Source organism: Chlamydotis macqueenii, chromosome 1 (genome assembly GCF_036417535.1).
Source record: "Chlamydotis macqueenii isolate bChlMac1 chromosome 1, bChlMac1.mat, whole genome shotgun sequence".
In the NCBI taxonomy this organism is placed as follows: Eukaryota; Metazoa; Chordata; class Aves; order Otidiformes; family Otididae; genus Chlamydotis; species Chlamydotis macqueenii.
In genome coordinates, this window is record NC_141556.1 from 64,166,120 (window position 1) to 64,180,192 (window position 14,073).

The 14,073-nt window shown below is 42.2% G+C and overlaps 1 protein-coding gene across 1 annotated transcript in view; it reads left to right on the plus strand.

The window, feature by feature from the left end:
- LOC104476507 (transmembrane protein 178B-like) overlaps positions 1 to 14,073 on the plus strand; it is a 135,948-nt gene that overhangs the window by 86,978 nt on the left and 34,897 nt on the right. The gene's annotated exons all lie outside the window — the stretch shown is intronic.

Consider the following 14,073-nt stretch of genomic DNA (forward strand, 5'->3'; position numbering starts at 1 on the left):
TCAGAAGAGAGGCCAAGAGCTGAATCAATCAAAAGACTGTGCTGATCTCAGTCTGGCAGGTAAGTTCCCTCCTGGTCACAGATGAGATGAGTTCTTTTTAAGTGTGCTTGCAAGCTGCCACTCTGTGAGCTGTTTCTGCTGTGTGAATAAACTGGGGACTTCAGTACGGCAAGTTTTCACCCACCCTAGACTTCACAAACAGCAGTTACTTGACAGTATTCTTCAGCATCACCCTTTTTGCAAGTATTAATGCTGTTAGGAGAGGTTATCTTCATTCCATTGGCTTGTGGGATTGAAGAGACTTCTAATACAATGAGACAGAGAGGGACTGGGCTTGGGATAAAACTGCTTGAGATAAACAGGGTTCTGAAGAGGGGTCCTGAGCCTTCTCCTGAAATGCAGAGAGTAGACTTGAGCTGACCTTGGATTTAATTTTGAGGAGGATTGCAGATTGCAGGAAGGGAACATTTTACACTGTTTTTGAGCAAGTTGGGAAATAGAACTGGTAATGAAACTGTGCCACCTGAGTGGGATATAGGAGGCACACCTCATATATGGGTATGTGAAAGATGTCTTGTGAATATCAGATTTATTTTTTTTTTCCCCACATTCCTTGTTTTTTAATCCTTTTAAAATACAGTTTGATTGGTGAAAACAGGCTTGGGCATGGGTATGCCATACATATTGGATTTGGCTCAGGAGTACTTGTACATAGGATCCTGGAATGGCTGCAGTTTTTGAGGCTTTTACATTATAAGGAGTCAGCAATATTGAAGGAACTACTTAAGAGATAAGTGTCATGGTATGAAGGCATCATCCATCTTTTCACTTGTTTGCAACTAGAAAGCATCTAATCTGTCTGAAAGTTTTTGGCAGGCATTCTGGTTAGTGCTGTTAAAGACACGCACAAGGAATTACATAAAAAAAAAATGTGCCTCATTCAAGCTTATTCATTGTAAACCGTTTCTGGGCCTTAACAATAACATAAGAGATTCTTCTGGCTTTTCACCAGTCTCTGAAAACTGCCACAGCTCACCAAATGCAGGGAGGAGAAGAGCAGCACAGCACGGTCCTGTGCTGCTCTAATCCCTACCTCACTCTCTGCAAGCTTACTGAGGCCCAGGTTGTCTCAAGGGAGGCAGAAAGTTGCATTGCATTTTCATCATTGTACAAATGAGGATGTTTGTTGCTGACATGATCTTTGTAGACAAAATGCCTCCATTTTTGACATGCATACTCTTTGATGGAGAATGCCAATGTCGTAGTTCAGCCCCGATTGGGACCAGACTACGCAGTCTCTCTCTCGCTCCCCCCACCCTCTGAGAGAATAGGAGGAGATGATATAAGAAAAACGGCTCGAGGTTTGAGATAAGGATGGGGAGAAATCCTTAAAGTTACCGTTACGGGCAAAACAGACTCGACTTGGGGAAACACACTAATTTATTTCTAAAACTAGCAGGAGAATGAGACAGGGAACAAGATAACCTCCCCCCACCCCTCCCTCTTCCCAGGCTTAACATTGTCTATACTACCTCCCCTCCCGAGCAGCACGGGGTGGGGGAAAAGGGAATGGGGGTCGCGGTCAGTTCATCATGCGTTGTTTTACGCCGCTGTATCATCGTCGGGGGAAGAACTCCTCGCATTCCTCCCCTGCTCCATCGTGGGGTCCCTCCCACGGGCCACAGTCCTTCCTGAAACTGCTCCGGTGTGGGTCATCTCTTCCACGGGGTGCAGTCCCTCCAGAACAGCTGTCCCAGCAGGCCTTCCACAACCCACAGCCTCCTTCAGGCCTCCACCTGCTCCAGCGTGGGGTCCTCCACGGGCTGCAGGTGGATCTCTGCCCCTCCATGGACCTCCATGGGCTGCAGGGGGACAACCCGCTCCACCATGGTCTTCACCACGAGTTGCAGAGGAATCTTGGCCAGGAGCCATATTACTCCTCCCCCTCCTTCTGAACTGACCTTGGCGTCTGCAGCTGATCCTCACAACAGGCTGGCAGACGCCTCTCAGGATCCTTTTAACATCTTATTCACCTCTCATCACCTCTCCACTTCTTGCAGCCAGGCCGGGCTGAGTTGGGCCCAGTCGGCTGCCCGGCAGGAGGCCAGAGGGTGAAGCCTGCAAGGGCCACGAGGTTCGCGCCTCCCACTCTCTGCCCCCCGCTCAGCTGCTTCACATCTCCTACCCTTTTTTTTTCCAGTTTTCCCCTACTTAAATACATTATCACAGAGGCGTTATCACGGGACATTCTGCTACCAATTGGCTTGGCCTTGGCCAGCAGCGGATCTGCCCTAGGCCCGGCCGAGTCCACTGAACAAAGGGGAGTGACTTCTAGCAGTTTCCTACAGAAGCAACCACCTTAGGCCCCCCCCTCACTAACAAAACCAGAACTGCCAATTATGCTATCACATCCCTTTTTAATTTCTTTATTGCTAGTATATTTTATTTTCTTTTTTTTTTTTTTTGTCAGATAGTTTTTTTTTTTTTTAAACAGGGAGCTGAATTCTTCCCCACTGCGACTTCAATGCTTCCCGCTGTGAATTCACAGCCAAACCTAATTTACAGTTGTTGAATGTCAGTATGTACTTATAAAAAGATACACAGAGAAAGAATGGGTGAGTGTGGAAATGCTAGATGAGCGGGGTGGTATTTTTGTGTTGAACCAAATGTGTTTTGAGGACCAATGGAAGTGTTCGTCATCTAATGATGACGTCTAATGATCGTCTCGACTCTTGTCAACGGCAGACTGAGGATGCTACTAATGCTTGGGAATTCTTATAGAGGAGCTTGAGTCCTACATGGCCATACTATTTCTTCTGCTTTTTTTGAGGTCTGTAAGCCAGAAAGAGCAGTAGGATGTCTTGTTTTGTATGTACACCTGTTTTGTACAAAAACCCCAACAACTCAGGAACTGCAGACAGGTTTGGAGTTAAATGTGAGGGGTGGAAGACTGGTACATCTCCCATCTTCCCAGGGAGGGATTGAGCCTCAAGGTACATGATCAGGTCATAAATTAATGAAAAGCCTTTACAATGTGATGCCTCTTTAAAGTTTTGATGTGAATATAGCTCAGAGGAGTGGGATGTCCATAGCACAGTTAAACAGAGCAAATACATTTGCTAGCAGCTGAGCACAGAAAACTGGCATAACTGAATCTGCGCAAACTACAGTGCCTTCTTGGCTGAGATGTGTGTGTGGGAAAGTGTTTGCTTCAATGACTATTTTTGACCTATTTTGTGAATAAATAGGACTTACGCCTCTAGAGCTTTCAATCTGGCAACTTTCAGTAGCACTACATTAAAAAGGGGAAGAAAACAATTATTAATAAATACACTTGAATAGAAAAATTATTCTGCCACAGCTTTTGAAATTCCATATTTAAGCTAATTTTGTGGGAAATGTACCTCTAAAATTATTATTTTTTTTTTAAACAAACCCTTATTCATAAAAATCTGATACCAGGTTTTCGTTCCTCAGTTCCACATGGATCATTGGCAATGAGAAAGGGGATGTAAAGGGGGAATTGCTAGACAGAAAAGTATCTGTAGAAATAACATCAGTGTTCCATACCTGCTCTGGTTTTCCTATTGAATTTACTTAAGATATAAACCAATTGCAAAAAATATTTTAAACAAATATTTGTTCTGAAATATAAGGTGGGTGTTTTTTGCTTTTTGCAGAAAGACACAAAGTGGAGTTACCAGAGTTTAGCTAATAGTTACTTTGATGTGCATGGCAGAATATAGTTCACTTTATTCATTTTTGTGTTAGCATAATAGAACGAATCTTGTTTGCATGAATAAAACAAGTGGGTAGTATAACATCACGTACAAAAGAAAACATGAACTGGAGCTGCTTGTTTAAATGAATCAAGTTGTAACTGCTCCAAGTATGATTAATAAGAGTGACTGGATAATGTTTTTTCATTAAAATTCCTCACAAAAAAAAAAATTAATACTTGTTTTGAGAGGAGAATGTTGATGTTTCTCAGCAATTCTTTTATAGTGTTCAGGTAAAAACTTTTTGGGTGTTGATCTTTTATAACTACAAACTGTTAAAACCTCCCAAACTTCAGACATATAGTGAGAAATTCTTTAGCATTTATTTCTCCAACAAAAACTCTTTTTTTTTTTTTCCAAGGAAAGTAAATGCTTTCCACATTGCTTTTTGTCAAAAATCTAATTATCTATTTAAAAAGATATTTCAACAGAAAATTTTTGACAATCTCTGATGAGTAATGTTGAGTTAAAAGGCTCCTACTTTAAAACATAATAATTTTTTTGACAGTACTTTCCAGCAAGCTGTAATAGCATGTATAAACAACCAGATGCTCTGAAGAGCTAACAAGGGCTGCACAGATTTTGTTTAGGAAGATTTTTTTAACTTTTCCTGGGATTTGGTGTTAAGGTATTCAAGATATACAGCACCAGCCTGAATCCCAAGATCATGTTTATATTGTATGCTGGAGTATGGTGCAGGATCCCCTAAGCAATACTGATGCTGTTTATTCTGTGTAGTGCAGAACAGTGAAAAACCCAGTGGATTCATCACCTCGCACCTGGAGGCGGCAGAACTGCCTCCCCGTGGCACTGTGCTTGCACTGAAGACCCCGCTACCACCCAGACCTGATCTAGCTTGTGTCCCGCTGCATGCTGCTCCTCAGCCTTTCTATTTCTGGGTTTAATGTGGAGATTCAACTTGTGTCTCTCCACCCCTGGGATGGATCTACCCTTAAGTCTTCTCCTTCAGTTAGGCTGCTTCTAGATTGCCATATATCAGGCCTGTCAGAGCCCTTAGATCCGTCTTCTAGGTCACTTCCTTGCCGTTCCCCAGGGGAGTATAGCAAGCCATACCTCCCACTGAGCTTTCCTACACGTATGCTAATAAGATGTTATTAGTGCCACCTTCTTCTCAGGAGAGTTGGATGCAATAATGGTTTTGAGAAGCAGAGACTCCTGGCTTCTCCTCCAGCCCTGGCACTGCTCTTCCCATGGCTCCTGCCTGCTCAGTTGCTGTCTCTGACTGAGTGTCTGTAACGTTAAAATTGAAATGATAACGCTTCCCTACCTGACAGGCTGGAGGCGAGAAGTGGTTGTAAGGATTAGTTACCTAAGGGCTGTAGCATGCCAAACGTTATTAATAATGCAAAGCAAGAAATGTTCTGAAACAGAAACAAAATTCTTGCTTTTTGATTCTAAAGAGAGACTTACCAGAGCGCTGTAAAGACCCCGCTTTCCAGTCAGGTGGATTAGCTGATGTCTTATGGCATTACAGAAGTACATGAAATAGTGGGAGAATGGCAGGCCTTGAAGTGTCTCCCACATCTGGGTCACTCTGCACTGTTCAGCATGTTAGTTAATGAGAGAAGATGACTCCTAGCCATGAGAAGCACCTGCCAAAAGCTTCCCAGGTTGCTGCTTCATTTAGCATGTCAAGATTTTGCTCAGATAATTACTTATATCTTTCACTTTTAACAGTCTCTCCTAGAAAAAACAGTGGAAGTGTGAGAGAGAAGACTTATCTCTCTATGCTAGTGTAGGGGCGAGCAGAGACAAGAGGAGGGAAGGATGGCAAAGGACAGAGGAGAAGCCAGTGAGTATGTGGAGTGAGATAGAGGGGAAAGGAGAGCGCAAAAAAAAAAGAGGGAAGGAAAGACAGATTCAGTAGCACAAGCTAAAAATAAACGGTGAAGGGAGTGAAAATTGGTTGCAAAGGATGGAATGTCAAAGTGCAGGAGAAGGCAAGGGAGAGTGAGTCAGGGAATAAAGAGGAGAGGAAGAAAATTAGTTTCTCATCTCTTTTATCTGACAGTATTGAAAGTGGTGTAAAACTTGCCTGATGGAGAGCCAGCAATTACCCTGCTCCATGCAAGCTTCTGCTTAAAAAGTGGTAAGGAAATGAATCTGATTTCTGATCAAAGAGAGACAGCCCTCTGCTCTGTCATTGCTTGTCTGCTGGAGCAGTTCCTGCTTCTCTGCTGGTTCTCCACTCTCCGAGCTGAGCTGCTAGCACGCCCGTCATCTAGATGCTAGTGTTGCACAGTGCCTAGAGAGTCCTACCCATGCCGAAAGGGGCAACATAGCAAGCACTGGAAACACTCCCAGGAAGCACCTAGGAGTGGGTTCCTTGATTAATTGGTTTTATTTGTTAAAAAAGACCCCAAAACCTACATGCTGCACATCACATGTCTGTTTATACAACATCTGGGAGGCATAAGGGGTTCGGTTCATGCCTCTAAGCTACTTCCTTCAACACTGACACCTGTGGAGGCTTGGGGGATTTCTCTGGACAAAATCTCACTTTACTCTGATGCTCTGCTGCAGTCCCACTCCCTGTCATGCTCATTAGCACTCTCTGCAAGAGGTAACATGCACTTCCATGTCCCTGCTGTAGGTATTGCAGTCATCTGTGGTCCTTGTGTTTGCTGCTACTGTAAGCAGTCAGTGCAGTGCCAGGGACTAACCCCTCTCCTACCAAAGCCACTTGTGAATCGGAAGGGTGCAGCACCCAAAATTCAGCCAGGAAAAAGCAGAGAAGATGACTTTGTAGCTTGATAGGATTAAGGGTAGCCCTTGAAGCTGCTCTGAGGCTATTGAATCTCTCTGGTGTAGTAGAAATAGGAGGTCAGCTGACAATTCCATCTTTTTATTTAATTTTTGAGGACAAAGAACTTTCATCTCTAAGTCCTTAGCTTGCATCCAGCCCAGAAGTAATGAGTGTCAATCACTACCACTTGATAATCTGGATAGATATCATTGCTGTCAGATCCACTGCGTTTTAAACCATGCTGATAACATACCTTGCTGACAATCAGGATAGAAACTGGGCAACCAGGTGCATAAAGAATTTTCTTCATAGAAATGAGCTGGAAGGAGAGGCAGTGTGCAGATTGATTTTAGTCTCAAGTTCCAGATTTAATCACTGATGCCTGCTGATGTGGCTGCGTGCAAGCCATGAAACTGCAGCACCTCAGCTTTTATCTGTAAAATTGGGATAAATATTGCTTCCCTGATTGAAGTTATGAATTATAAGGTACTTAAATACAATGTAAATGAAGGTCCTGTAAATAATGCAGAAGTGTAGATGAGCATAATTAGGGAAAGATGAGTAGAATGGAAAGAAGTTCAACCTGAAGCAGAATTCCAGTCTGCTGAGTGAATACATAATGGAGACCCCATAAACTGTACTTATTTTCTGAGTAGAGCTAGTCAGTTAGACATAAATCTCTAGCACTAAATAATTTTAAATATTTATCAAGTTGTTTCAGTTTAATTTTCTGACGTTTGAGTTATTATTTAAGAAATATGTCTCTAAGAGTACGCCTTGGGCTCAAACCCTTTATTTTGATCTAGGCCTGCTTCTAAATTGTAGGAACTAAATTCTGCTGTCAGGTACATAAGCACAGCTCTCTGGGATGCTAGTGAGAACTGGAGCTGCAGAGCTAAATTTGCTACTTAGTATATTTTTCATAGTGGCAGACTTTTAAAAATAACATTTAGAAAGACTGTTTTTTTTGTTGTTGTTGTTGAATAGAAACAGTATTTGGTGATAATACTCATTTCTTCTGAGTGAACTCAAAAACTGAAGAACTTAAATGCTCCATGGTTTCGAGGGCTACACCATCTTCAAGTTGGAGCTACGGCTCTGCTTGTGAAGTGGATGGGTGGTGTAATGAGCCTTGTCCTGTGTTAAGGACAAGGATCTTAAAGCCTGCCAGGACTTGGCAAAAAAAGCTGCAGTTGTTCAACGTATTGCAGCAGATAGAGCCCGCTTATTAACCTGAGAGAGATAAACATAGTCTCTCATGTAGATGCAGTACACGAAGTGTGACAGTGGGGCACGTTGTCTGTGAAAGCTTCCAGTGGTACACCAAGAAGAGATACAAGTTTTTCTGCTTTCATATTTCACTGCAGGACTTGCCATTTCCTTGAAAACTTCCCTAAAGGGAAGCTGGAAAACTCTTTTCTGCAAGTATACAAGTGCTTAACTGTAAGCAGTCCTGTGTGAATGTGATCTGAGTATAATCTACGAACAGCACCCAAATACTCTTGATAATGTTGTTTTAGGTATGATGGTTTCGGGATATAATTGCATTAAGTCTGGTAGGAAGAGGTAACGTCTCCCCGTTGAAGAAGAGTTTCCATGCCTGACTGCATCTTGGTGTCTCTATCAGTTGCTCTAACAAAAAGAACTACCTTTTTCTTTAAAGTTTTCATTGTTTTGTTTTTTTTTTTTACTGTCATAGGCACTTCAGAAAGTCCAGGGAACAGTTAGGTAGATCAGTAATACTTATGTATGGACATAGCAGAAACCAAACTGGAATTACACTGGCATCTAAGGCTTTGGAAGAACAGGGAAATAGAACTGTGTTTGCCAATTGTTCAAAGGGAAAAAAACAATAGAGGCAGGAGCACTGCTTTTTTTTATTTATTTTTTTTTTCTCCTGCAAGCAACACAATCTTGAAAGAAGAAAAATAAAAGCATCAGTTTAGTCCCAGTGGTAAATTGCTAGCATATTCTTCATCCTGATTTCTTATCTATATTGATACAATACACAGTGATGGTAAAAATGCAGCACTTCAGACTGAATTTCAGATTATGACTGGGCAGCCAGAGAGAAAAGCTCTAAATAGTGTCTTTACGGGCACTAGTGAAATTCTGGCTTTTGAATGTAAAGGCATCTTTGAAACACCTGTATAACTAACTGTGAAAGAGCTAATATGAAGTGGAGTCAGATTTTTGGCATGAAAATTAAGATTTCACTTTGCTTTTTATTTTGGGGTTTTAATATTTTCTCGTATTTGTGACCTTTCTCAAGGGATATAAATAACTTTTCCATCCTTTGCCATTATGACATGAGGTATATGTGGGATAGAGACACATTATATGAGCATCATTTAAAGTCATTTCCAATAGGTGTAAAATTAACCTGGCTTTAGTGCATTATTGAAACACCTGCACAACTTTGGATAACATCCTCTCTGTCCTGGGAATTGTTTTTTTTTTCAGTTAACAGATGCTCCCTCTGCTTGTTTTGAAGCTGTAAAAGATAACATGAGGTAGGACCTACATAAACAGAGAAAATTACTCTTTCAGTGTTTCTTGGCAGCAGTTGTGGATTAGATACACATGGATGTCCCCTCACAGATGTAGAGGTGATATTAAATGGAGAAGTCATGTGATACCAATTAAACACGTATGTCAACTGGCTTCTGTTCACTAATTTATTTTTCTGAGTTTATTCCAGCATCTCTCATAAAAAAAAAAAAAAAATCTGACACCAAATAAAAAATAATCAGCATAGTAGAGTAGTGTTTCCTCTCCTACCATGAGCTTGTATTTTTTTTCCTTCAGGGCTACTGACATGGCCTAAAATGGCCATTGTTTTGTCTTTGATCCTTTGGGACATGGTGCAAGTCAGATGTCTCCAGCTCTGCATAGCTGCAAGTTGAGTTTTGTGCCACTGGGCAGTGAAGTCACCCTCTTTTCCCAGTGGGACAAACTCTCTCCTACAGCTTTCAGAAGGTTTGAGATAAGAGTTAAGATATTTTTAGATACAGGAAAGCTATTTTTAAGTCTGTTTTTTTTTTTTTTTTTTTTAGTTTTAATGGCTCTCTCTGAGCTCTCTGTGGTTGAGGTGGTTGTAACTAAGGCACCTGGTGCTTAAGCTGAAAAAAAATGTAACACAGTCCTAGCAGCACTTTAAAAACCTCTTTATATTGTTCCAAAAAGACATTTTTTAACATGTAGCATATAGAGGATATACGATAGTGTAAAGTTTTGGAAGTAGGCTATGAAGTCTACTCGATAGAGAATAGAGACACTGTGCAGTTCATAATTTTGTCACTTAAGAAGTCCTGTGATGTGCATATTTCTATCAGTAGAACGCTGGTTCCTGCCTCTATACCATCTCCTCAGTGGTGCCAGTGCAAAATCTTAAGTGTCTGTACAGTGACCTAAACGGGGAGTTGATACTCCTTCATAAGGACCCAGAAGAGGGGAAAATGCTTCTTCTTCGGAATCAGTTTCCCAGCCCAGATTATCACAGGAGCCCACAGGCGACAGTGTGCAATGGGGCAGCGGTGTGAGAGCAGGGGGAAGTGGCTTTGCAGCGTCAGGGTGGGGCTGCTCGTTCACGCTGGACTCTGAGTCAGTATTGCTCTGCCATATCTGCACAGTGTTTTTCACTGGGAAATATGATCAGGTGAACAAGGGAGAAGGTATAAAGACCCATACCAGAATGTGACAGTTTTAAATTAAATGAAATTTTGAGCCCGCATAACAGAACCACTTTCAGTAAAGGATTACAGCCACTTGTTCCCAGTAAACCAACAGATTTACTTGCCTCCCTACCAGCTAGTAGGACACACAAAAATTCAGTTTATTCTTCTGTTGTACCCTCTGCCAGGCAGACAACAAATTCATTTAATCTTCTCCTTGAGGCTATGTGTGTTCCACACTTTCCTTTGTGCCTTATTAAATATGAAGGGACGTGTTTACTTGAGGTGTTTTCCAGTCCGTATGCTCCAACCTTCCGAAGGGGCAAAGCCACGGGGCCTGCTAGGGCAAGGCACTGCCCTCACTCCAACATCATGTCCTTCCTCTGTGACGTGAGCAAAAGGCTGGTTAAGGTTGCAGAAGAGGAATGCTGTCCTGTACGTCTCACTCGTGGCCGGGTTGTTGGTGTCTAATCTGTGTCTAATCTGTGTCTTGTCTAATCTGTCTCTCACCAGGAGACTTGGTCTGTAGGCTTGAGCCCGTGCCTAAGACAAGCTTGTGACAAAACTTGCAGATATTCCGTACTGTCTGATTTCTGTATGGGTGTCATCTGAGCTGTTTTTCTCTGAGTGAGAGACACTGAAATAAGCCTCTCCTGACTTAACTTCACAGCGTTTTTCTCACCATAAAGCTCTGAAATAATTTAATAATTACAAATGTATGTGTGTATATATGCACTTGTGTACATACATGTATTTGTTAATATAGCCTGCCTATATGCTAATATAAATTAAGGGACAATGTGCAACAAAAGGTCAGATTCTGTGCTGGACATCCAGAAGAGGGTTTTATTTACAGTTTACAGATTTTAGGCTATTGCTGAGAGTGGAAAGAGCTCTAAGCCTGATTTGGGCACCTTCTAAGACTGCAGTAAATTTTGACAGTCTTTGCTGCCATCCTCATCCTCCCCCTTTTTTTTTCTTTTTAGTAGCTTTCAATAAAGAAGAGAATAACTGTAATGAAAGCCATTACAGCTTTCTCTTCTCCCTTCTCTGGCTGCAAACCTGATGAGGCTCAGAAGCTGCATGGCTTACTTTTCTAATGTGTTGCTGATTGCTTGCACTGTTGAGGTACATGAGACTTTGCATCTGTTCCCAGCACAAAATCCAGGGAATCCTCGCACTTGAAGCCTATTGTGAGATTTCGTGTAGGGTTTTCTGTCTGATAAGCTCAAGATCATGTGGAGACCAGTCACACAGTTTGTGTGGGAGTGTGGGTGGGTTTCTGTATGCAGAGCAGCCATTCTGTCAGTCCCGTTCCTCCACCAGTTTTGAGACTCTTGCTTTCTCTTGTCTGTATCCCCTTTCTAAAAGGGACAAAAAATTCACAGCTCATAAACAGTATGATATTTTCTTTAGAAGGTCCTTTAAAATACTAGCTTACGGTTTTCATTTTCAACCACACGCCAACTCCACCGTTATTTCATACTTCATGTTTATTGTCTTTTCAAGCTTTTTCAAAACTGAGCTACTTATGTAGACCTTGACTGATCGCTGTGTTACCAGCATGTGAATTTTTATGACATGTTGCAACAATAGGTATATGAATATATTAACAAGAGAGTTGGGAGTGAGGAACGTGTGTGAGGGAGTGAAGAGAGAGGCAGTGTGTTTATATGGCCTTTCGTAGAGTCAAGTGGGCTCACTCTTCCCATCCCTAAAGCTTACTTGCAGCCATGTTTGTGCTCAGCATGGGCAAAAAAGCAAAAATGTCTACCTAGGAAAGATTACATAGGCATATGTGAGAAGAAGAGGAAATGTGGTTCATGTTCTTTGTCATTTTTTTGAGAATTAATAGCCTAGACTCAGATAACTGAAGAAAATTTTTTTTTTTTTTTTTTTTTTTTTTTGCTTTTCAGGCTTTGCCATCTACCTTCACTGATCACAGAACTTCAGTTAATGTTACCTTCACTGCTTCACAGGGAAGTCTGCTGACCCACAAAAGGGACGAGGCTAGAAGGGTTAGTGCTGAGGGGGCAGGCGTATTTTTGCAGAAGCAGGACTGGACATTGTGCAGGCAGTAAAGGTCTGCGAGGCTCTCGCCTTAGGTGCAGCAATGAGCTCCGTTTGCTAGTTCGAGACTCAGAATTCAGGTTTCTGTATGAAGGTAAAATGAAGTCTCTAGGGCTGTGTTAATTTGGGATTTAGTACCGTTCCAGTAGTTTAAAACAACAGAGCATAACCAAACCATATGTGCAGGCCTGCTTCTTGTGCACCCATTCATCCAGTGTTGATCTTGAGGAGGAAAAGTAGTTCTAGAAAATCTTTGGGATGACCACTGTATCCTAAAAATACTTTTTGCTGAATTAAATTTAATAAGCTGTACAAGGCTGTTTCCTTATGCTTTTGCATAGCTGTCTTTCTGTGTACTGATATTTATATACAAGATCTTTGTTCCCTATTTGCTGCTGGTTTACATTAACTCTCTGGATACTCAGAGTCACAGATGAGGAAGGTGCTGGTCTTAAATAAATAAACAAAGTTTCTCCACAGTGTAGGTGCAGTTCTAGAGCTTTGGATTTTGCACCTGCTCCTGGGCTGTAATCAGAGATGATTAGAGACCGCTTTAATGCAGCACCACGCTGCAGTACAAAGTCAGTTTTATGATAGGGGGGCAGTGAGCAAAGCATTGCTTTCTGTCTGAGATAAATACACCCTACTGTGCACTGTCAGATATTTCCATCTTGCGTTGCTGCCCAGATTCGTGTTGATGGTCCTGGTCCGTGTGGGATCTCTGTGTGAAACGGAAGGCTACATTTGCTTGGGTGCATGCCTGGTGAGCTGTCTGAACAGGGGGGTGATGAGATCTTTTTGAAACCATTTGTCCCTACAGCCTGGTACCACTGCTCACCATAACGGCAGGATTGTCTTACTGTTCACCCACACTGGCATTTTGCTGATGGTCCTTGGTGTTACTGATCGGGCCCCAGCACAAATGCAATGTGATGAACTCCATTTTGACATCTGTTTATTAAGCTTTAGACTGGCTTTTTACTTAGCAGGAGTCATTCAAAAGTACCACGAGATGGCACTGCACTAGCTCTGCTGCAGGCAATGACAAAAAAAAATACCTCTTCTGAAGGGAAAATCAGTGCACTTCACTCACAATGCAGTGGAGTTGATAGATTTTCCCACCCCGTGCCCACAGTATTTCTGCTTCAGAGCTGGGTGAAAGACCATCTTCTTGCTTCCGCTGGAAGCTGGTAATGAATCTGCCCCTTGGCAGGGCTTCTTGTCCTAGGTTGTTCTGCAGGGTTACAGGTGGAAAGGAAGCGAGGGTTTGCAGAGGGAAATTGAGAGGTAGCAAATGTTACTTTGAATATTGTTTCATTAGCCAGGCTACCATGCTGTGCTGGCTAGAGAGAAAGTGCTCCCTTCCCCTAGCGCTTTGTTTTTTAAATAGCTGCCCAACAACATATAGGCAGTGTCTTATCAACAGATGTTTTGTCTTGGAAAATTGCCTGCAATCCCCTTTTGAAGGGGCTTTGTGCTCTTTTCTTTGTGTGCTTGTGACCCTTTAACTATGATATGGGTTGGTCCCTCCTTTCCTGCCCCTTTCTGACTGGCACCTTGAATTGCTCCCTGTCTCTTCCAGTGTCTTTGCTGCTTCTGGTATTAATTGGTTTCACTTTACAGTCCCCTTAGCAAGAATCATAACAAGGAGTCCCAGAGTGGCTTTTGAGCCATGTTCTTTTGCTTGACAATGCAGGGCTTCAGTCTTTGTCCTATTCCCAGGCAAAGCTGACTTTGTCGGTGGAGCAAACTGGGGACAATGCCCCTTGCTGAATACAACTTT